Source organism: Sapajus apella, unplaced genomic scaffold (assembly GCF_009761245.1).
Source record: "Sapajus apella isolate SASKATOON/1434 unplaced genomic scaffold, GSC_monkey_1.0 scaffold43, whole genome shotgun sequence".
In the NCBI taxonomy this organism is placed as follows: domain Eukaryota; kingdom Metazoa; phylum Chordata; class Mammalia; order Primates; family Cebidae; genus Sapajus; species Sapajus apella.
This window is the reverse complement of record NW_022436983.1, coordinates 15144889-15167093: the sequence shown is the minus strand read 5'-3', so window position 1 is coordinate 15167093 and position 22205 is coordinate 15144889. Positions and strand designations below refer to the sequence as shown.

Genomic DNA, 22205 nt, shown 5'->3' with positions numbered 1-22205 from the left:
GTTATTAATTCTAAATTTAAGTCGACTAGATCCCCCAATCCAAAGACACAGACAGGCAAAAAAAGCCAAGACCCATTGGTATGTTACATCCAGATCCATCTCACATGCAAGGATACACAAAGACTCAAAACAAAGGGATGGAGAAAAATTTACCAACCAAATGGAGAGCAAAGATAAATAAAGAGAAAGCAGGAGTTGCAATTTTTGCTGATAAAATAGACTTTAAAACAACAAAGATCAAAAGAAGCAAAGAAGAATATTACATAATGATAAAAGGATCAATGTAACAAGAAGAGCTAAAGATCCTAAATATATATGCACCCAATACAGGAATACCCAGGTATATAAGGCTTATAGAGAGACTTGGACTCCCACACAATAATAGTGGGAGACTTCAACATCAGTATTAGACAGATCAATGAGACAGAAAGTTAACATCGATATCCAGGACTTGAACTCAGATCCGGAACAAGTAGACTTAATTAACATTTATAGAACTCTCCACTTTAAATACACAAAATATACACTCTTATCAGTACCACATCACACCTATTTATAGGTTTAAATGAAATATTGGTTGGCTGCTTGTTATTTTCTTCCCTCATTTTTTTTTTAATGTCTCTATTATTAAACACAATCACAGGCATGCCCATTTTTAGACTGCATTTTAGCCCAGGCAATAAAGCAACACCCCTGTTCTCTCTCCCTCTTCCTCTTCCTTCCTCTCCTTCATTCTTTTTTTCTTTTTTATTCTTTTTCTTTCTTTCTTCCTCTAAAAAAAGAAAAAAAAAGAAACTTGAGCATTCAAGGATTGTATCCTTGGAGAGTTCTGGAACCAATCTATGATATCAAGGGACAATTATACTAATTCTTCTCAGTACAAATATAATCCAATTTAGAGTTACCATTACAAAGATGGTCACTTCAGAGTCAAGTTCTAATTAAGACTATTCTGCAAAGCATCTGGCATGTATTAATAATTGTTTTATGTATTAAATAAAAACTATTTTGGAGGCTACTGTTGTGGACTAATCTCCTGCACTGGGCCCCCAGAGGCTAGACTAAAAATCAAAATGGAGTCATCCATGTTAAAGTTTCACATCACTAAACTTAAATTTAGTTATCTGACCTTCTGAGAAACAGGAGAGATGACAGCCAGTTTTCTAAACAGGCCACTTTCAATCTTCAATTGGAATGATAATGAAATTCCCTTTGCTTTAATCCTTACACAAAAAAAGCAGCTTGAAGTAACCTGGTATTAACTAATCAGTTATTTTTCTATTGTTCTATCTTCTCCCTGTCCCTGCCTTATAAGAAAGGTAGCTCTGAAACAACTAACAGGCTCTTTATTCTTTGCTTCCCCTCTTCTCAGCTCTTCTCTGTCTATAAAGCCAACCTCTTCTGCTCAGCTCCTTCAAACACTTACTGTTTTGTGGAATGAAGCAATGCCTAATTTTAAAATTGCAATAAAGCCAAGTGAGATTTAAATTTGTTGTAGTTTAGCCCTTCAACACCGTGGCTCACCTGTAATCCTTGCACTTTGTGATGCCAAAGTAGAAGGATCACCTGAGCTCAGGAGTTCAAGACCAGCCTGGGCAACATAGTAAGACATGGCCTCTATTTTGCTTTTTTTTTTAATGTCAACAGATATTCCACAGATTGGGGTGGGTAAAGGGAGCAACCAGGGGAGAGACTTTAAGTTTTGCAATATATATAGGCCAGATATGTTCACATACCCTATGTTAATTTCCTGTTGAAATAATATCAAATCACTATGGCAGCAAAGAGGCCACACAGAAACAATTCCCACTCTGCTGACCAGAAAAGTTATTTTGCGCCAGGGGCAGTGGCTTACGTCTGTATTCTCAGCATTCTGGGAGGCCGAGGCAAGCGGATCACAAGGTTAGGAGATTGAGACCATTCTAGCCAATAAGTGAAACCCTGTCACTACTAAAAATACAAAAAATTAGCTGGGTGTGGTGGCAGGTGCCTGCAGTCTCAGCTCCTTGGGAGGCTACAACAGAAGAATCACTTGAACCCAGGAGGCAAAGGTTGGAGTGAGCCAAGACTGCACCACCACACTCCAGCCTGGTGACAGGGCGAGGCTGTCAAAAAAAAAAAAAGGAAAGAAAGAAAAGTTATTTTGCACCAATAACCAAATGCTACCCCCCTTTTTAAAGTGAAGTTGATTTGTACCACAACTTAGAATTGGGGCTGGGCAACTTACAACATTAAAAAATGATTCTACAGGGTCAGGCATGGTAGCTGAAGCCTGTAATCCCAGCACTTTGGGAGGCCAAGGTGGAGGACTGCTTGAGCCCAGGAGTTTGGGACTAGCCTGGGCAACACAGTGAGATCCCATCTCTACAAAGAAATAAAATATTAGCTGGGTGAAGTGGCACACACTTGTAGTCCCAGCTGTCAGGGAGGCTGCGGTGGGAAGACTGCTTGAGTCCAAGGCTGCAGTTAGCTACGATTATGTCACTGAACTCCAGCCTGGGTGACAGAGAAAGACCCTGTCTCAAATTTTGTTCTTAAATTATTCTGCCATCATAAGGAAATAAAACTGTGAAATACGGTGTATCTTCCTTCTTCACTTCCTGGTATCTACCCCGCCAATACATGCATAGTCTACGTTTTTTTTGTTTTGTTTTGTTTTGTTTTTTTGAGATGGAGTCTCACTCTGTCACCCAGGCTGGGGTGCAACGGCATGATTTCAGCTCACTAAAACCTCCGCCTCCCAGGTTCAAGTGAGTCTCCCATCTCAGCCTCCCAAATAGCTGAGACTACAGGTACGTGCCACCATGCCTGACTAATTTTGTATTTTTTAGTAGAGACAGGTTTTCGCCATGTTGGCCAGGCTGGTCTCGAAATCCTGACCTCAGGTGATCTACCCGCCTTGGCCTCCCAAAGTGCTGAGACTACAGGCATGAGCCATGGCACCCAGCCTCTTCTACGTTAACACTATGGGAATCCAAATATCCTTTGAGAATCTCAGAGCTAAAGCACCTGAAATTTTGTGAAGTCCATGCGCTATAGATTTTAAAAAGCTATGGAACCCTCTCTATGGTATCATTATGATTGGCTGGCTGCCATCTTAACTCCACCAGACAATCCCTGAGCAAAGGATCTGGACGGAGGAAAGGGAGGCTCCCAGCTACAAATGTCCTATTTTCCCGTGCCCCATGGTTCATTCTAGGAACAAACATACAGTAATCTTAAGATGTGAGATTAAATATTTGCTAATAAATTTTACAAAAAAATTATATTCTCAATCAGATTACACTCCTTATAAAACTATGTCAAGTATTAATGGTAACTGTGAACAAAAAGGCAAGTCAAATTTTTGGTAATACGCTGTGGCAGTATTTGGACTCTGTCCTCAGTTCCTAGCAGAGAGCTCCTAAAAACCCTAGGAATTTCCTAAGTGATGAGTGTCTTTTGTTATTCATAACAAATTCACACCTGAATTTATGTTAATAAATTGACAGTGCGGAGGTGGAAGGGGTCCTAGGAAGACTCAGGATGGGGCTAGTCACCAGAAAGACAAAGTGATTAGAGGGATGTAACTTTCAGCCCCATGCACCCACCTCCAGAGAGGGGAGGGGGGCTGGAAACTGAGCTCTATGAAAACTCCAAAACAGGAGATTTGGAGAGCTTCTACGTCTGTAAACATTTCAAGATGAGGGAAAAGCAGGTCCTGGGAAGGCAACACTCGAAGGCCTCCCCAACCCATAACCATGCCCTATATATCTCTTCCATTTGGCTGTTCATGAGTTGTACCCTTTTATAACAAAAGCGTAAAGGTAAGTAAAATGTTTTCCTGGGTTCTGTGAGTTGTTCTAGCTAATAATCAAAGCTAAGAAGGGTCAGGGGGCTCCCAAAATTTGTAGTCTACTAGGGAGAGGTGTAGGTAGCCTAGGCAGTGCATTTGTAGCTGCTGGCTATGAGGGCAGTCTTGCAAGACTGAGCCCTTAAGCTCTGGGGTGGGGTGTCAAAATTAAACTGTTAGTAACAGAACCGAATTTTCGAATTCTCTTTTTCTGACACCACATTCACTCTAATCCAAAACACACTAAAAGTAAAGCTGTCTTCATGTGGAATACATTTGCCCCTGAAGTAACCCTGAAGTATAATTTTCATACTTAAATACAAGAAAGCAGCAGCACTACAGGAATCAAGAGAAGAATGACCCAATTTCACAAATCTTCCTTACCAATTCAACAGAAGGACTAGTCTAGATGTGGGATTAAACAGAAGATCAAAACTACTTGTCTCTCCTGTCAAATACAGCCACTTTGGAAAATGTAGCTTATATAATCTTCTGCTGTAAGTTATAGTTGCATATCTAATGTACAATTTTTTTAAACATCTGCCCATGCATGTGATTTTTAGGCAACCAAAAGTACTCAAACCACAGCAACGTATTCCATGCATTCACATGTATGCAGGTGTGCTAACAAACTGTCTTGTTTGCTTCTATATCACAGAAAATATGTAACAAAAAGCATACAGCTGGCCTTGTATATTCAGCTAAGAATACTGCTTAGAAAATCCTACCCTGAGACAGGGCACAGTGGCTCATACCTATAATCCCAGCACTTTGAGAGGCGAAGGCACGTGGATTACTTGAGGCTAGGAGTTCAAGACCAACCTAGGCAACATGGCAAAACCACATCTCTACCAAAAATACAAAAATTAGCTGGGCATGGTGGCATGTGCCTGTGGTCCCAGCTACTTGAGAGGCTGGGGTAGGAGGATCACCTTAGCCCAGGAGATAGAGGTTGCAAAGTAAGACAAGACTGTGCCATTGCACTCCAGCTGGGCAACACAGCAAGATGCTTCCTAAAAACAACAAAAAAAAAGTCCTACCCAGGCTGGGTGTGGGGGCTTATGCTTATGATCCCAACACTTTGGGAGGTCAGGGCAGAAGGACTGATTGAGCCCAGGAGGTCAAGACCAGCTTAGGCAACATGGCAAAACCCCATCTCTACAAAAAATACAAAATAGTGGTGGCATATGCCTGTAGTCCCAGTTACTGGGGAGGCTGAGGTGAGAGATCATTTGAGCCAGAAAGGTCAAGGCTAATCACACCACTGCACTCCAGCCTGAGTTAACAGAATAAGACCCTGTATCGGTCAGGAGCAGTGGCTCATGCCTGTAATCCTAGCATGTTGGGAGGCTGAGGCAGGCGGATCACTTGAGGTCAGGAGTTTGAGACCAACCTGGCCAACATGGTGAAACTAGGTCTCTACCAAAAATACAAAAATTAGCTGGGTGTGATTGCACTCACCTGTAGTCCCAGCTATTTGGGAGGGTGAGGCAGGAGAAATGCTTGAACCCGGGAAGCAGAGGTTGCAGTAAGCTGTGATCATGTCACCACGCACCAGCCTGGGCAACAGAGTGGGAAAAAAAAAAAAAAAAAAAAAAAAGTAATAGAGTGGAGATTACAATAACTTTTCCTCAAAATATTCAAGACTTGATGTACTCGTTCATTCAACAAGTCTTTTTTTTTTTTTTTTTTTTTGTATTTTTAGTAGAGACAGGGTTTCACCATGTTGACCAGGATGGTCTCGATCTCTTGACCTTGTGATTCACCCACCTCGGCCTCCCAAAGTGCTGGGATTACAGGCTTGAGCCACCGCGCCCGGCCTCAACAAGTCTTTAGTAAGCACCTACTATGTGCCAAGTTTTGTCCTATACACAGACATACCCCACAATTCACGTAACAAAGTTCACACCCTCTTGGAGCAACAATTCCAAAGGGGTACACAGACAATAAACAAGCATCACACCCTACATATTCCTCCTTTATAACACTACCAACTGGCATCCTCATATGTAACTTTCCCATTCTAGTCTCTTAACTAAGAAACCAGCAGGTGGCCAGAACACAGCATGAGCTGAAGCCAGCATGGCAGCTGAGCACAAGACCAATTGTCCAAGAACCTACTGCGCATGAAGTTAATGCAAAGAGGACTGGACTCAGAAACTAAGAAATAACTAGAAAAGAAATACAATAAAATTAGTTAAGAGCACTGGTACTCATATTTGCCAGAGCTTAAAAAAAGTAAAGAATCGCCGGGCGTGGTGGCTCACGCTTGTAATCCAAGCACTTTGGAGGCCAAGGCGGGCGGATCACCTGAGGTCGGAAGTTCAAGACCAGCTTGACCAACATGGTGAAACCCGTCTTTAAAAAAAAAAAAAAAAAAAAAAAAAAGTAAAGAATCTCATAATAGAAGAGCAGAGCCTCTTGTTACGTTAAGATCATCTCTATGGAAGGAATGTCATTCATCAGATTTACTCCTGAGGTTGAGAAATTAATGCTCATACGAAGAACAAAGCAGAAATTGAAGATGAAGCAGTGGAACTTTCATGTGTCAGATGAAAGGCTAGAAAATGAGACCTTGGTGGGGACAATCGGAAAAAAAAGTTTGCCAAAGGGGAAATCAAGCCAATTATGAAGACAATGAAAATGGAGACCTGCTACTAATTAAAGCAAAGAAAATGTTCTTAAAGGCCCATGTTCAAAATAGATGCCTTAAGAGATGGCTCAGAGATGCCTTGTGAAAGTTAGCAGCACGTTTTGTAACTAGTCCTCATGGTGCCTCTATAGTGAATACTGTTAGTTTATTTGTAAAGAGATGTATAATTTTGGAAATATGCTGTTTGGAAACAGATGGGTAATGGATGTTATACATCCTCTGCTAAATGGCATTCAGTGGATTTTTAGCACTTGATCTTCAAATATACAGGCTTGTTTCCTAAAGATTTTTTTTGTTGCCGGGCGCGGTGGCTCAAGCCTGTAATCCCAGCACTTTGGGAGGCCGAGGCGGGTGGATCACGAGGTCAAGAGATCGAGACCATCCTGGTCAACATGGTGAAACCCCGTCTCTACTAAAAATACAAAAAATTAGCTGGGCAAGGTGGCACGTGCCTGTAATCCCAGCTACTCAGGAGGCTGAGGCAGGAGAATTGCCTAAACCCAGGAGGCGGAGGTTGCGGTGAGCCGAGATCGCGCCATTGCACTCCAGCCTGGGTAACAAGAGCGAAACTCCGTCTCAAAAAAAAAAAAAAAAAAAAAAGATTTTTTTTGTTTCTGAGACAGGGTCTCACTCTGTCACCTAGGCCAGAGAGGAGTGGCTCAATCACAGCTCACTGCACCTTTAACCTTCCTGGGCTCAAGGGATGCTCCCATCTCAGCCTTCTGAGTACAGTAGCTGGGACTACAGGTGCGCATCACCACGCCCAGCTAATTTTTCTGTACTTTGTAGAGACAGGATTTCGCCATGTTGCCCAAGTTGGTCTCAAACTGCTGGGCTCAGGCAATCCACCTGCCTCAGCCTCCCAAAGTACTAGGATTACAGGCATGAGTCACCACACCCAGGCCCTAGAGATTTTCTTACCTCAGATTTCTAAAATATAGTTATCTAGTCATATACCTTAATTTGACATAGATTAATACCAAAATTGCCCTTATGCTTATATTTTACATTAAATTATTAACCATGTCAAGCCAATTCATGTCCAGGATGGAGTGCAACGGCGCAATCTCTGTTCACTGCAACCTCCGCCTCCCAGGTTCAAGTGATTCTCCTGCCTCAGTCTCCCGAGTAGCTGGGGTTATAGGCATGTGCCACCGGCTAATTTTTATATTTTTCATATAGACGGGGTTTCACCATGTCGGTCAGGCTGCTCTCAAACTCCCGACCTCAGGTAATCCGCCTGCCTCAGCCTCCAAAAGTGCCGGGATTATAGGCATGAGCCACCTCACCAGGCCATCCCTTCAGGTCTTTACCAACAATACTCCTGTCCCTGCTCTTTAAAGCTTTTGGCTTCTCACTCTCCAGAATCTCAGCTCAAATCATCATCTCCTCAGAAAGTCCTCCCTTGACCACATTACCCAGGGCAACAGTGCCCTTCTTCTTATCATATTACCTTATGTCCTTTATTGTAAGGTCATAATCTATAATTATCTATTATATGGCAGTAGAGACAGATATTTAAAAATAAGGAAATCTCCGTAAAGGCAGTAACTGCTGTATGCCCAAAAAATAGCTCAATACCAGTCACAGTACTCACTCACCAAATAAATAAATCACAGGAGTACTTAATCATGTTATTTTTAGTCACACATGCTTATGTTTATTCTAATAGATTTTTTTTTCCTTTGGAGACAGGGTCTCACTCCATGCTAGAGCGCAGTGACACAATTTTAGCTTACTGCAACCTCTGCCTCCCACACTCAAGCAATTCTCTCGCCTCAGCCTCCCAAGTAGCTACAAGCATGCACCACCTCGCTCAGCCCCCTCTAATAGATTTTAAGTTCTCTGGGGGAACGACTAGGCTTATACTTCTTTATTCCAGCTCCCCATGTAGCCAATACAATACTGAATACATTAAGGGCAGGAACAAATAAAATTATTAAATATCTTTTAAAACTTTGTTGACTTAAGTAGTAATATGAAAAAAACGGCCGGCGTGGTGGCTCAAGCCTGTAATCCAAGCACTTTGGAGGCCAAGGTGGGCGGATCATCTGAGGTCGGGAGTTCAAGACTAGCCTGACCAACATGGTGAAACCCTGTCTTTAAAAAAAAAAGAAAAAAAACGGCTGGGCGCAGTGGCCTGTAATCCCAGCACTTTGGGAGACCAAGGCCGGTGAATCACTTGAGGTCAGGAATTCAAGACAAGCCTGGCCAACCTGATGAAACCCTGTCTCTGCTAAAAAAAAAATACAAAAAATTAGCCAGGTGTGGTGACACGTACCTGTAATACCAGCTACTGGGGAGGCTGAGGCTTGAGAATCACTTGAACCCAGGAGGAGACTGCAGTGAGGTAAGATCATCTCACTGCACTCCAGTGTGAGTGACAGAGTGAGATTCTGACTCAAAAAAAAAAAAAGAAAATGAGATTTTTAAAGACAAGCAAATATAGGTTCTAATCTTAGCTCCACCTCAATGTGTATGATCCTGACAAGTTACTTCACTTCTATGCCTTAACATTCTCATCTACAAATTAACCTCTAATTCACAAAACCACTGTAAAGAGAAATGAGGTAATGCATATAAAGCAACTAGTTTAGTATACCACCTAATAGAGAGTAAATATACCTAATATGGCATCTTATTCTTATGCAAAATCCAAACTTGCAGAAACAGCCCTAAAGATCAGAACAGTTAAGTAAAAGCATCTAAATACTATGAATAAGAGGGAACTCAGAAAAATCCTTGCTTCTACTAGACAGGGTTATTTGCTAATTTGATCAATCCTTTCAGAAATCCCTTCACTCCAATCTCAAAGAGCAATTTAGTAAGTATCACATTTGTAGCCAAGAGATTCAAAATATCACAGAAAGAGCTGTAAACCACCTCTATTTTAAGAGACAAAAGAACCTAATCACATAATAATTATTTCTCAAGTCTCTAACATGCCCAAGGAAACTACAGAGTCGCAGTAAACAGCATGTGTTTTCAATCAGGCATCCCTAAAGCTCAAATTCCCATTCTTGTGTGATTTTGGGCAAGCTACTTAATTAAGTCTTCCTTCTTTGGTAAACAGAGACAACAATATCACCATCAGAGGTTGTCTGTCACTCTGCAAAGAGTGACTTAACACTCAACTATGAACTCTTACTATCACCGTGAAATAATTCAAATAAGCAGGCAACTTAGAATCTTCTCCAGGCAATCTTCTATAGCAGACTGTGTTCTAAACTCCAACAAGGTGAAAGCCAATCATACATCCCTGAAAACAAAATAAGAGCACTGACAAGTGCTGGGCCATGGTGGCTTACCCATGGAATCCAAGCACTTTGGGAGGCTGAGGCGGGCAGATCACCTGAGGTCAGGGGTTTGAGACCAGCCTGGGCAACATGGCGAAACCCTGTCTTGACCAAAAATACAAAAAAAAATACAAAAATTAGCCGGGCATGATGGGGCACTCTCCCAGCTACATGGGAGGCCGAGATAGGAGAACTGCTTGAACCCAGGAGACGGAGGTTGCAGTTAGCCAAGATCAAATCATTGCATCCAGCTTGGGTGACAGAGCAAGACCCCGTCTCAAAAAAAAAAAAAAAAAAAAAAAAGCAATCACAGAGTATTTGATTAGAAGAAAGATTACAGTAAGATTTTTCCCTCAAAATATTAGGAATACCCAAGATTTTGTTTTTGTTTGTTTGTTTTTTTAATGCCCTACACATATATTCCCACTTCAGGTAATTTATCCAGAAAGAAGAAAATACTTTATCAAGAAACAATGGGATGCTATACCACCAAAACAGTTAATGTAACAGAAAAACAATTAATAATATACCACAGGATGAAATGCTATACATATTAAAAATGATTGTCAAGGCCTGGCACAGTGGCCCTTGCCTATAATCTGAGATCTTTGGGAGGCCAAGGCAGAAAGGTCATATGAGGTCAGCATTTCTAGACCAGCCTGGCCAACATGGTGAAACCCCATCTCTACTAAAAATACAAAAATTAGACAGTGTGGTGGCTCACACCTGTAATCCCAGCTACTCGGGAGGCTGAGGCACAAGAATCACTTGAACCCGGGAGTGGGAGGATGTAGCAGAGGTGTGATGGCATCACTACACCATTGCCTGGGAGACAAGGCGAGACTGTCTCAAAAAAAGAACGTTGTGAAGACTACCAACAAGGTAACGCAATTTTATTAAAAGCAGGTAACTGTTAAATCTTTTTTTTGTTCTAAAGGGGGGAAGCGAAAAGGAAATTTAACAGTAGTTGTGCTGGTATGTATGCACTTAAAGAACAAGATCCCAAGCACCTAACAGACCCTCTCTAATTAGGTCACAAGTTAGGACCTAAAAAAATCTGTTAAAATAGGCTTTTGTAGGTCAGGTACAGTGGCTCAAACCTGTAACCCTAGCACTTTGGGAGGCCAAGGTGGGCGGATCACAAGGTCAAGAGATCGAGACCAACCTGGCCAACATAGTGAAACCCCATCTCTACTAAAATACAAAAATTAGTTCAGGGTGGTGACATTCGCCTATAGTCCCAGCTATGCGGGAGGCTGAGGCAGGAGAATTGCTCCAACCCAGGAGGCAGAGGTTGCAGTGAGCCAAGATCACGCCATGCACCCCAGCCTGGCGCCTGGTGACAAACCAAAACTCTTTCCCAAAAAAAAAAAAAAAAAAAAAAAAGACTTTTTTCTTTTCCAAGAACCAACTCTACTAATTTATTACAAAAGTTATCTAGGCAAGATATGTAAGTGCCTATTACAGCATTACACTGGTAAAAGAAATCTTGCCCCCGGGTGCGGTGGCACGTGCATGTAGTCCCAGCTACTCAGGAGGCTGAGGTGGGAGGATCACTTGACCCCAGGAGTTCTGGGCTGTAGTACGCTATGCCAACCGGGTGTCCGCACTAAGTCCAGCATCAATATGGTGACCTCCCGGGAGCAGGGGACCACCAGGTTGCCTAAGGAGGGGTGAACTGGCCCAGGTCGGAAACGGAGCAAGTGAAAACTCCCATGCTGATCAGTAGTGGGATCACGCCTATGAATAACCACTGCACTCCAGCCTGGGCAACATAGCGAGACCCCTTCTCTTTTTAAAAAAAAAAAAAAAAAAGAAAGAAAAGAAAGAAAGAAATCTTGCTTTCAAAGACCTTTAAAACATTCCAAAAATGTACTAAATGCTTACTCTGTGCCAAATACTATGCTAGAAAGTTCATCATACATCACCTGGTATACTTTACTGGTTATAAGTAGAAGAGGGTAAGGACTGTAGTAGTCTCAGATTGCTACAACTTTACACTATAAACTACAAGTGCCAAAGATTTTCAAAAAGTAAACATGGGAGAGTAATCTAGAATAATGTGAGAATAAATCTCTAGTTAGATGGGAGTATCAGGAGAAAAGGCACCAGCAAGCATGCAAAATGGAAGAAACAAAAACAAAAACTATGAGTCCAAGTCATGTAGACTCTAAAAGCTAAGCAGAACAGTTTTAATTCAGAAAGCTGTCATTTCTTCCATATCCATGAATAGTATCTTAGGAATATCAATATTGTACTTGTATTCCAAGGTGGACTGCCAAAGGCAACCAGATGATTAAGGAACTCAGCTAATAAAGTACTGTAATAATCTAAGATTGAAATAGAGGATCTGCCCTAGGGTAGTAGCATAAAAATAGACAATAGGTCATCAGATTGGAGGTGGAAGGTTTAAGGAGAAAGTTATAAAGGAGTTTTTAGTTTGAAAAACTAGACAATAGGTTTGTACCACAGACAAATGGAGAAGTCCGGAAAAATTTTTTTTTTTTTTTTTTTTTTTTTTAAACAGAGCCACAGTTTCACTATGCTGACCAGGCTAGTCTCAAACTCCTGGCCTCAAGCAATCCTCCCACCTAAGCCTCCCAAAGTGCTGGGATCACAGGCATGCGCCACCACACCCAACCAGAAAAAAACTCTTAAGATCAGGCACTTATGTTCTTATACATGCACCAAAAAAAAAAAAAAAAAAAGAAAAATCTTTTCAGAATCAGTACGTACAGAGTAGTTTGGTCCTAAGTCTACAAGAATGAAATCTTATGCCAGCCTGTATCTGAAATCCTAAACCACCATACATTTCCAGCATACAGTAAGTCACTACATTACCTAGGCAGCAAACGTGACAAATTGAAAACCTTTCTTTGAAAGGTTATGAGGTGAGGTGCCAACTACAAAACAAGCTATGATTATTTAAACTTTCTGTGTTCTATGTGTTGAGGTAGAGGTACCTACATTCAGATTCTCAGACAATTTGTCTTATAAACCACAAGCCATTTTTTAAATGGGTAAAACAGCTGAGCACAGAGGCTCACACCTGTAATCCCAGCACTTTGGGAGGCCAAGGCAAGTATCACTTGAGGCCAAGAGTTCAAGACCAGCCTGGCCAACACGGTGAAGCCTCATCTCTACTAAAAATATAAAAGTTAGCTGGATATAGTGGCACAACCCTGTAGTCCCAGCTACTCGGGAGGCTGAGGCAGGAGAATTGCTTGAACCCAGAAGGTGGAGGCTGCAGTAAGCCAAGGTCACGCCACTGCACTCCTGACTAGGCAACAGAGCAAGACTTCATTCTCAAAAAAAAAAAAAAGGCGGGGTATTCCATGGGAGTGATGGTAAGGATGAAACTCCATCAAACAAGTTTAAGAAACATCGAGTTAGGCTGGGCGCTGCGGCTCATGCCTGTAATCCCAGCACTTTGGGAGGCCGAGCCAGGTATATCACTTGAGGTCAGGAGTTCAAGACCAGCCTGGCCAACATGGTGAAACCCTGTCTCTACTAAAAATACAAAAATCAGCGGGGCGTGGTGGCAGGCACCTGTAATCCCAGCTACTTGGGAGGCTGAGACAGAAGACTTGCTTGAACCCACGAGGCAGAGGTTTCAGTGAACCAGATAGCGCCACTACACTCCAGACTGGGCAACAGAGCAACATTCTGTCCCAAAAAAAAAAAATCAAATTAAACTGATTGACAGTCTACTTCTCTAATCCTTCAAAATAAACTTACATAAGATGAAGACATAACAAAGTGTTTCCAAGATGAAGACATAACAAAGTGTTTCTAACTTCTTTTTTTCTGAGATGAAGTTTTGCTCTTGTTGCCCAGACAGGAGTGCAGTGGCGCGATTCGGCTCACTGCAACCTCCACCTCCCAGACTCAAGCGATTTTCCTGCCTCAGCCTCCCCAGTAGCTGGGATTATAGGCACCCACCAACACACCCAGCTAATTTTTTTGTATTTTTAGTAGAGATGGGGTTTCACTGTGTTGGCTAGGCTGGTCTCTCTCCTGACTTCAGGTGACCCACCTGCCTCGGCCTCTCAAAGTGCTGGAATTAACAAGCACAAGCCACTGTGCCCAGCTGGATTTCTAAGCTATATGACACCCAAGCCCGTGGAAACATCTTTCAGATATTCTGAAACACACTAAGCCACACAGGCATTACTCTAAAAACTAAAATTATCCCATACCCTCATCTTATATTAACTTATAAACTATTAAAATGATCTAACATTCCCTCTGGCCCTCTGATGAACAGAGCAAATAAATAGCATGAACAAAATAGCAAAATAAAAATCATTTAAGTCGTAGCACTAATATTCAAAGAACTAACCATTCAAGTTATCTGGTAAACGAAATTTTACATTTTAAAATCTCATTGCTTATTTTAAAATCTTATTGTTAATCTTAAACCCTGTAATAAATTTTTTTGGCAAATAAGTGATATGAATATATTAATTCATTGATCTAAACCTGAGTTCTTCTCCAATAGCATTCGGCTAATGAAACAAATACTAGCAGCTAAAATTGTAATGAAAATCCCTGAAACCAGAGATAAGTGTTATTTAAAAAACTTTATTCTTCACTTCCTACTCCTCGTCTGCTTTTAAGCAGATTTAAAAACAAAGTAAAAATACTACAAAAGCTCCTAAACTGTCTTTCATCAGCAAAGCAAATGAATCATAGCGGAAATCTTGCTTATGCTTTCTTCTACTAAATTTGTCTTTTCTCATACTCCTTAACACTAATTAACACAATATTCTTTTTTCCACCTCCATCTCCCTCTGGTTTCATCATCTGTTCCTCATTTGATCTGTTCTCAGACAGCTCTCCTCTTTCCACAAGGAGTAACAAAATGCGATAATCTTTTTTTTTCTGACTCTCTTCCTATCTTCTTTTGTATAAACTTTTTGAGATAGAGTCTCAGCTATCGCACAGGCTTAAGAACCAGTGGCGCAATCTCGGCTCACCAGAGCCTCTGCCTTCTGGGTTCAAGCAATTTCGTGCCTCAGTCTCCCAAATAACTGGTATTATAAGTGCATGCCACCACAGCTGGCTAATTTTTGCATTTTTAGTAGAGACAGTTTCATCATGTTCACCAGGCTAGTCTTGAACTCCAAACCTCAGGTGATCCACCTGCCTTGCCCTCCCAAAGTGCTCGGATTACAGGCATGAGCCACTGCACCCAGCCCTGGTAATAATCTTTCAATTGGAAAGGATGTAGATGGCTTCAGATGGCCACTTAAGACACAGAGAATGGACACAGGTAATAAACACTGGTGTTCCTGAGACACTGATCCCCCAACTCTGAGGGATGGTTCTGGTGAATTTCTCCTACACCAAACAGTTAAAGAAGGAAAAAAGAAACATTAGCAAAATAAATTCAATCTGAATCCTTGAAAAATAGTAATAGGCCAGGCACAGTGGCTCACGCCTGTAATCCCAGCATTTTAAGAGGCTAGGTGGGCGGATTACCTGAGATCAGGAGTCTGAGACCAGCCTAGCCAACATGGTGAAATCCTGTCTCTACTAAAGATACAAAAATTAGGGCCAGGTGCAGTGGCTCACGCCTGTAATCCCAGCACTCTGGGAGGGAGAGGCAGGTGGATCACGAGGTCAGGAGTTCAAGACCAGACTGGCCAACATGATAAAACCCCATCTCTACTAAAAAATACAAAAATTAGCTGAGCATGGTGGCTCGTGCCTATAATCCCAGCTATTTGGGAGGCTGAGGTAGGAGAATTAATTGCTTGAACCAGGACCCAGGAGGCAGAGGTTGCAGTGAGCCAAGATCACGCCACTGCACTCCAGCCTGGGCTAGAGAGAGAAACTCCATCACAAAAAATAAAATAAGTTTGTGTGTATACACACACACACACACACACACACACACACACACACACACTCTGGCCGGACATAGTGGTACACACCTATAATCCCAGCTATTCAGGAGACTGAGGCAGGAAAATTGCTTGAGCCTGGGAGGTGGAGGTTGCAGTGAGCCAAGATCACCGGGCAACAGAGCAAGACTCCGTCTCAAAAAAAAAAAAAAAAACAGCTATAATTTTTTCAGGAGGGTAGCTGAGAAAGATGATTTCTGTTAACATTTTCCCTTGAAATTGGAAATATGATTTTAGCAAAGAAAGCAGAAAACATTTTTTACATTCAACCAGCTAAATGCCAAGTGTGTATTTCACCTAAGATTTCATAATGAATATGAATTATCCTAATCATATGCTTAGACCATTGCTCTTCAATTGAAACAATTAGTTTTCAATAAAATGTCACTCAAATTCAAATGTATAATTCAGGCCCGGTTCAGTGGCTCACAACTGTAATCCCACAGCTCTGGGAGGCCAAGGTGGGAGGATCACTTGAGGCCAGGAGTTCAAGAGCAGCCTGGGCAACATAAGGAGGCCCCATTTCTACAAAAGAAAAAATATTTACAATTAGCCAAGCATGGTGGCCTGTGCCTGTAATCTCAGCTAATTGGGAGGCTGAGGTTGGAGGATCCCTTGAGCCCAGTAGTTCAAGGTTACAGTGAGCTATAATCACACCACACACTGCAGACTGGGTGACAGGGCAAGACTCTATCTCTAAAAAATAAAAATAAATTTAAAGATACATAATTCATACTCTAAGCAATAATAATATTATTTCAGGCCGGTGTGGTGGCTCACGCCTGTAATCCCAGCACTTTGGGAGGCCAAGGCGAGAGAATCACCTGAGGACAGGAGTTTGAGACCAGCCCGACCAACATGGAGAAACCCCATCACTACTAAAAATACAAAATTAGCCAGGTGTGGTGGCGTATGCCTGTAATCCCAGCTACTCGGGAGGCTGAGGCAGAAGAATCACTTGAACCCGGGAGGCAGAGGTTGCGGTGAGCCGAGATCATGCCATTGCACTTCAGCTTTGGCAACAAGAGTAAAACTCCATCTCAAAAAAGAAAGAGAGATTATTTCATTATTAACAGTGGGCAATGACACTTTCATAACTAAACAAGGCCGGGCACGGTGGCTCATGCCTGTAATCCCAGCATTTTGGGAGGCTGAGGCAGGCGGATTACCTGAAGTTGGGAGTTTGAGACCAGCCTAACAGACATGGAGAAACCCCATCTCTACTTAAAATACAAAATTAGCCAGGCATGGTGGCACATGCCTATAATCCCAGCTACTCAGGAATCATTTGAACCCAGGAGGCAAAGGTTGTCATGAACAGAAATCCTGACATTGCACTCCAGCCTGTGCAACAAGAGTGAAACTCTGTTTCAAAAAAAAAAAAACAAAAAACTTTAAACAACAAATTAGTTCCTGATAATGAGCAGACATTAGGCAATTCTACATAACAGGCAGGAAACTACAATTCCTTTGAAAACTAAATAGGCTTCAGATTCATTTTCAGATTATGATCCTTGCAATAATTCTGGTACACTGCCTAAAATAAACCAGGCTATGCTTCTGTTGGAAAATAAAATGAAATAAAGCATTCACGTTGTTTCTGAAATCTGAGACATGACTCTAGCAGTCCTGAAGAGGATACTTCAAACATCAATATGCATAAAAATCATGTGGGGATCTCATAAAAATACAGATTCTGAGTCAGTAGGACTGGAATGGATCCTGATAGTTCTAACGCGCTCCCATCTGATACTTATGCTGCTGGATTCATAGTGTACAGCATACCTGAGGCCCTACCCCTTGTTTCTACGACAATGGTAAAGATAATGGATAAAAATGTAAAGGAGGCAGCAATACCCACTTCATCTAGAAATGTTTTGGGATTCTTGAGAATAGCCTGGGAGAAGGATGGTTATTAAAATGTTCATGTTTAAGGGAAACACAGCTTCTCAAAGACGGTGCGGAAGGGTCCTCAGAGTTTTGCTAAGGGCAAAAACCCAAAGAGCACTCACTAGGTGCCAGTGAATAGTCCTAAACACATCACATATATTAACTAATTCAATCTTCCTAACAACCCTGCAACACTGTGAGGTAAGCACTATTGCTACCCTAATTTTAGAGGAAGTAAACCTGAGTCATAAAGACGTTACTTACACTGCACATAGCTAATAAGTGGCAGAACCAGGATCTGAGCACAGGCAGTCTGGTTCCAGGGTCTATGATTTTAATCACTATAGCAGCAATACATCAAACAAGAACACACAGCAGAAATGAAAAGGATACAAGGTTAAAGTGTAAAGCTTTACAGAACAAGAGTAAGTAACAGAGCCTAGACAGAGCACCAATGCTTAGTGAATACCATGACTTAACAATACAATTTTCTGTTCTGTTAGAAACTGTTCTGGACTTTAACATAATGGCTAATGCCAAATCTTTGATTTTAAAAATATTTTTCTAAAATTACAAGGAGAAAAAGCAAAAAAAAAAAGGAAAAAAATAAAATAAAATTACAAGGAGAGACACCACATTGGTGGCAAAAAGCCTAGTTTCACTTCATGGAATAAGCAGTTTGAGACCAATGTCCCAAAAGAGCTCTGACATTCAGGACTTAAAATAGCAGCAGCAGCAGAGGTAGGTGAAATGGCAAGTAGTAAAAACATTTTTGGACTGAAGGGATGAGAAACTAAAAGTAGAAACCAGTAAGACACAAAGCATAACGTGACCAGGAATCTGATACGGTAGTGAATAAGTGGCAAAAATAAGCTATTTGCAAACAAAGAAATAGAGAAAGTTAAGGAAACAAACATTTAGCGAATAATTTTCAGGAGAATAAGAGAACTAGTCATCACAGAGTTCCTAAGTGATGGTAAATTGTCCAGACAGTGCAGCTGCAGAAGATACTGAACTAAACAGATAGAAAAAGTCAAGCAAGAGTAGATTAGTAATCACTACTTCAATGAGCCCAAATAAAGATACGGCTGACCAAGCACAAAAGCTGTCTCAGGAAACACAGCACAAAAGCCCATGGAATATGCAGAAACAGAAAATGTTAACCCTCAGACATCATCAAATTCATTCATTTAAAAAATACTTCTTAAAACCTACTATATGTTTGACAGTATTCTAGGCATTAGCAATGGGGTGACCATGCCAGGTCAATGCCCTGCCCTCATGGAACTTACAACCTAATGAAGAAATGTATGTGGAAGAGAACACTGAAGGAGGCATTATTATAGAACCCCTTTAATACAGAGGAATATGTTTAGGGAAAATATGTTAACACAATATTTAACCCCATTCTCCCCTTCAAAGGAAGCCCTGCAACCTAAGGTGCTCATTAAGTGTTTCTCATCCTCTCAAAAAAAAAAGACAAACTAAAATAGAGAAGTGCATTTAAAACATATCTATAAATAAAAGTACAACTTGTCTTTTACTTCCAAGAAAGCCTGTCCACAGCACAGCAGCTCATGTCTATAGCCCAGCACTTTCAGAGGCCAACAGGAGCAGACAGCTTGAGTCCAGACATTCCAGACCAGCCTGGTAATATGACAAAACCCTAACTCTACAAAAAAAAAAAAAAACACAAAAATTAGTCAGGCCTGGTTGCATGCAGCAGAAGTCCCAGCTACTGCAGGGGCTGAGGTGGAAGGATCAGTTGAGCCTGGGAGGCCAAGGTTGCAGTGAGCTGTGATCACACCATTGTACTCCAGCCTGGACGACAGAGTAAACCCTATCTCAAAAAAAAAAAAAAAAAAAAAAAAACCTCAACCAATTTTTAATTTAGGTCCCCATACTACTCTAGGCTATAACATCTGCCTTAGACTCCCAAAAAAATTAAGTTTAATAAGAACAGGTGTTGGTTGTAACCTGAAAACATTTTAAGGGCAAACAGAGGATGTAATACCTTTTGGGTCTTGAAGACATTACTGAAAACAAGCTCATTTAATATTTAGTTGATTATCAGTCTCTTATCTCCATCTCAGTATAACAACTACACATTCAAACCAAGGTTATTTTCTAAAACGAAAGACACAAATTGGTATTATTTAAAATTCTAAAACATAGCAAGCTCAAGAAAATAAGGCAGTAGATGCCTTCCAATTTTATATTCCTAAAATATCACATCAAGGCTAACAAATGTATTTCAGAAGATTCAAGTTCCACACCTATCTCATGGTCTGTAATGCCTACACACTACAGAAAGCTGCCTTGAACCAACACTCCTTTTGTTTAACAATCTGTTCTCTCTATAGAAATGAGAAACAGTGGGAAAGCACTTGTTTCGACATGAACTATCTTTACAACAATGCATTACACAATTGGATCTCATTTGCTTTACAGTGTTAACATTTTTCTGTGTTTAAAATTTAGGATGTAAACACTTATGGGAACAAAAATTGTGATCTCTGCTTGACCCCAGGAGTTCGAGACCAGCCTGGGCAAGATGGCAAAACCTGGTCTGTAAACACACACACACACACACACACACACACACACACACACACACACACACTAGCCAGGCGTGGTGGCACATGCCTGTAGTACCAGCTACTCAGAAGGCTGAGGTGGAGGATCACTTGAGCACGAGAGGCTGAGGCTGAGGTGGGCTGCACTCTAGCCTGGGAGTGCAATATCAATTATACTTAGTAACGTCTTTGAGACATTTTCTCAAAAAAAAAAAAATTGTGATCTCAAAAGTATGAAAACATTAAGTTTTTTGCTTAAAAATCCAAGTCTCGTTTTTAGTAACAAAACTAGTGTCTAGCATAGACCAGGCGGTAACTGATCCTCTTTTCAACACACCTGCGCCACAAAAAGTGCACTTGAATCAACTTGGGGAGGTTCTCGGCATGCAGTAAGTCATAGAGGAGAAGTCAAACAGTCTGGGAAAGTCATGTTGGACCGAAAAAGTGTTCCCACAAATAAAAGCACTTCATTCTAGTATAGTCAAAGGGACCTCAATTTAAAGTTAATGCCCACACAAGGGGCTATGGACGGTGTTGTCTTGTACTTTATTCCCTGACACAAGCTAATCCTGGGATTTTAAACCTTCCTGGCTTTTAGGTGCATTGAAGGCGACGATGAACACAGTAACAAGGTTTCAAAACATCATCTGAATACGATGCGTTGGGAAGCAGGCAGAATAAGCCAAAGGGTGACCGACTAAAGCTGCAAAATACGGTCTGGATTTCTAAGTCCCTGACTTGTAGGAGTTAAGTCTCACTCCTTATACTGCGATGACGTAATCTTCCACACTGCATCTCTCTTAGACTTAAAGGGGAGGAAAAACAAACGAACAAAGAAAATTTCCCCCCAATAAGAGGAATTAAGCAAGCAGCAGAACGACGGTTTCGGGAGGTGGTTAGGTAACTCCCCGAAAAGGAAGCTTCAGCTGAATCGGCAGGGAGCGGGCTGAAGAAGTGGACGGAAATGCTAGGAACTCGACCTCAGGCAGGAACAGAGCAGCCCGGGGCTCGGGGCCACCCGGCCCGGACGACGCGACCCCAGCGGAGGGGAGCGCCGACAGGCACCGCCGCGGGCAGCCCGCGACCCGCCCTCCCGCCGCCGCCCCGCCGCGGCCGCAAAGCCGCTCCCCTCCCCCCGTGCCGCAAAATGTCCGCGGCTGCGCCTGGCGAAGCAGGAAGTCGGGCCGGAGCGCAAGGCACAGAACCCAGCCTGCGAGTCCCGGGGACCCGCGCCCGGCCTGCCCCAGGCGCCCGCGAGTCGCTGCGAGGCCCCCGGCACCCGGGCCCCTGCCGCCCTGAGGAGCCCGCGGGGCCGGGCTGGGGGGAGGGGAGCCCAGGCGCCCGGGATGGGTGTGACCCCTTCCTTCCGCCCCTGCCGGTGACAGTCCGATCCCGCTCGCGCCCCGAGCCCCGGCCGCGCGCCCCTCCAGGGGTGGGAGCCCCCCAGCTCCCCGGCCGCGACCCCCGCCCCGGGTCCCCACAGAACGCGGACTTGCGCCCGCCCGGAGGACGCAGCTTGAGCCGGGCACTCCCCCGCGACCCGCGCTCCCAGGCCCCCCGAGATTTCGCAGACGGGGTGTCCCCGAGGACTGGGAAAGGACAGGGACGGCGGGGACGGAAGGGTGGGGGAACCGCTCCCGCTCCCGCGGGGAGCCTCAGGCCCCGCACTCACCTCAGCTTCTCCACCGGGGCGTTGGCAGCACTGCGCGGGGTCTCCTCGGCTGCCGGACAGGGGCACGCACCTGACGTCAGCGCGCAGGAGACGCACAGTTGGGTGCCCGCGGAAGTGGGAGGAACAGCGAAGGGGAGGAGGCTGGGGCGGGTCAAGGCGGTGCCTGGACTGCCCTGGCTCCGCCCGCCTGTCGAGCACGCGCGGGTCGGCGCCGCTGAAGTTCCGGGCTATGCTCCGCATCTTTTCCCAATGATTGTGTTTGTAATAATACTGGTAATGGTAGTTTGCAAAGAGCTTCCACTACCAGTTCTTTCTTGTTTGTTTTTCTGAGACACAGTCTCACTCTGTTGCCCAGGCTGGAGTGCAATGGCTCGATT

General features: G+C 42.9%; 1 protein-coding gene across 3 annotated transcripts in view; it reads right to left on the bottom strand.

The window, feature by feature from the left end:
• CDC42 (cell division cycle 42) overlaps window positions 1–21958 on the bottom strand; it is a 41962-nt gene extending 20004 nt beyond the window's left edge. The window contains exon 1 of one of the 3 annotated variants that reach the window (XM_032300725.1): window positions 21829–21958. The gene's annotated coding sequence lies outside the window, so the exon portion shown is untranslated. Of the gene's footprint in view, window positions 1–5293; window positions 5313–21828 lie in introns of those variants that run through there. The other 2 variants (XM_032300723.1, XM_032300724.1) reach the window with 2 other exon arrangements.
• Window positions 21959–22205: the final 247 nt, after the last annotated feature.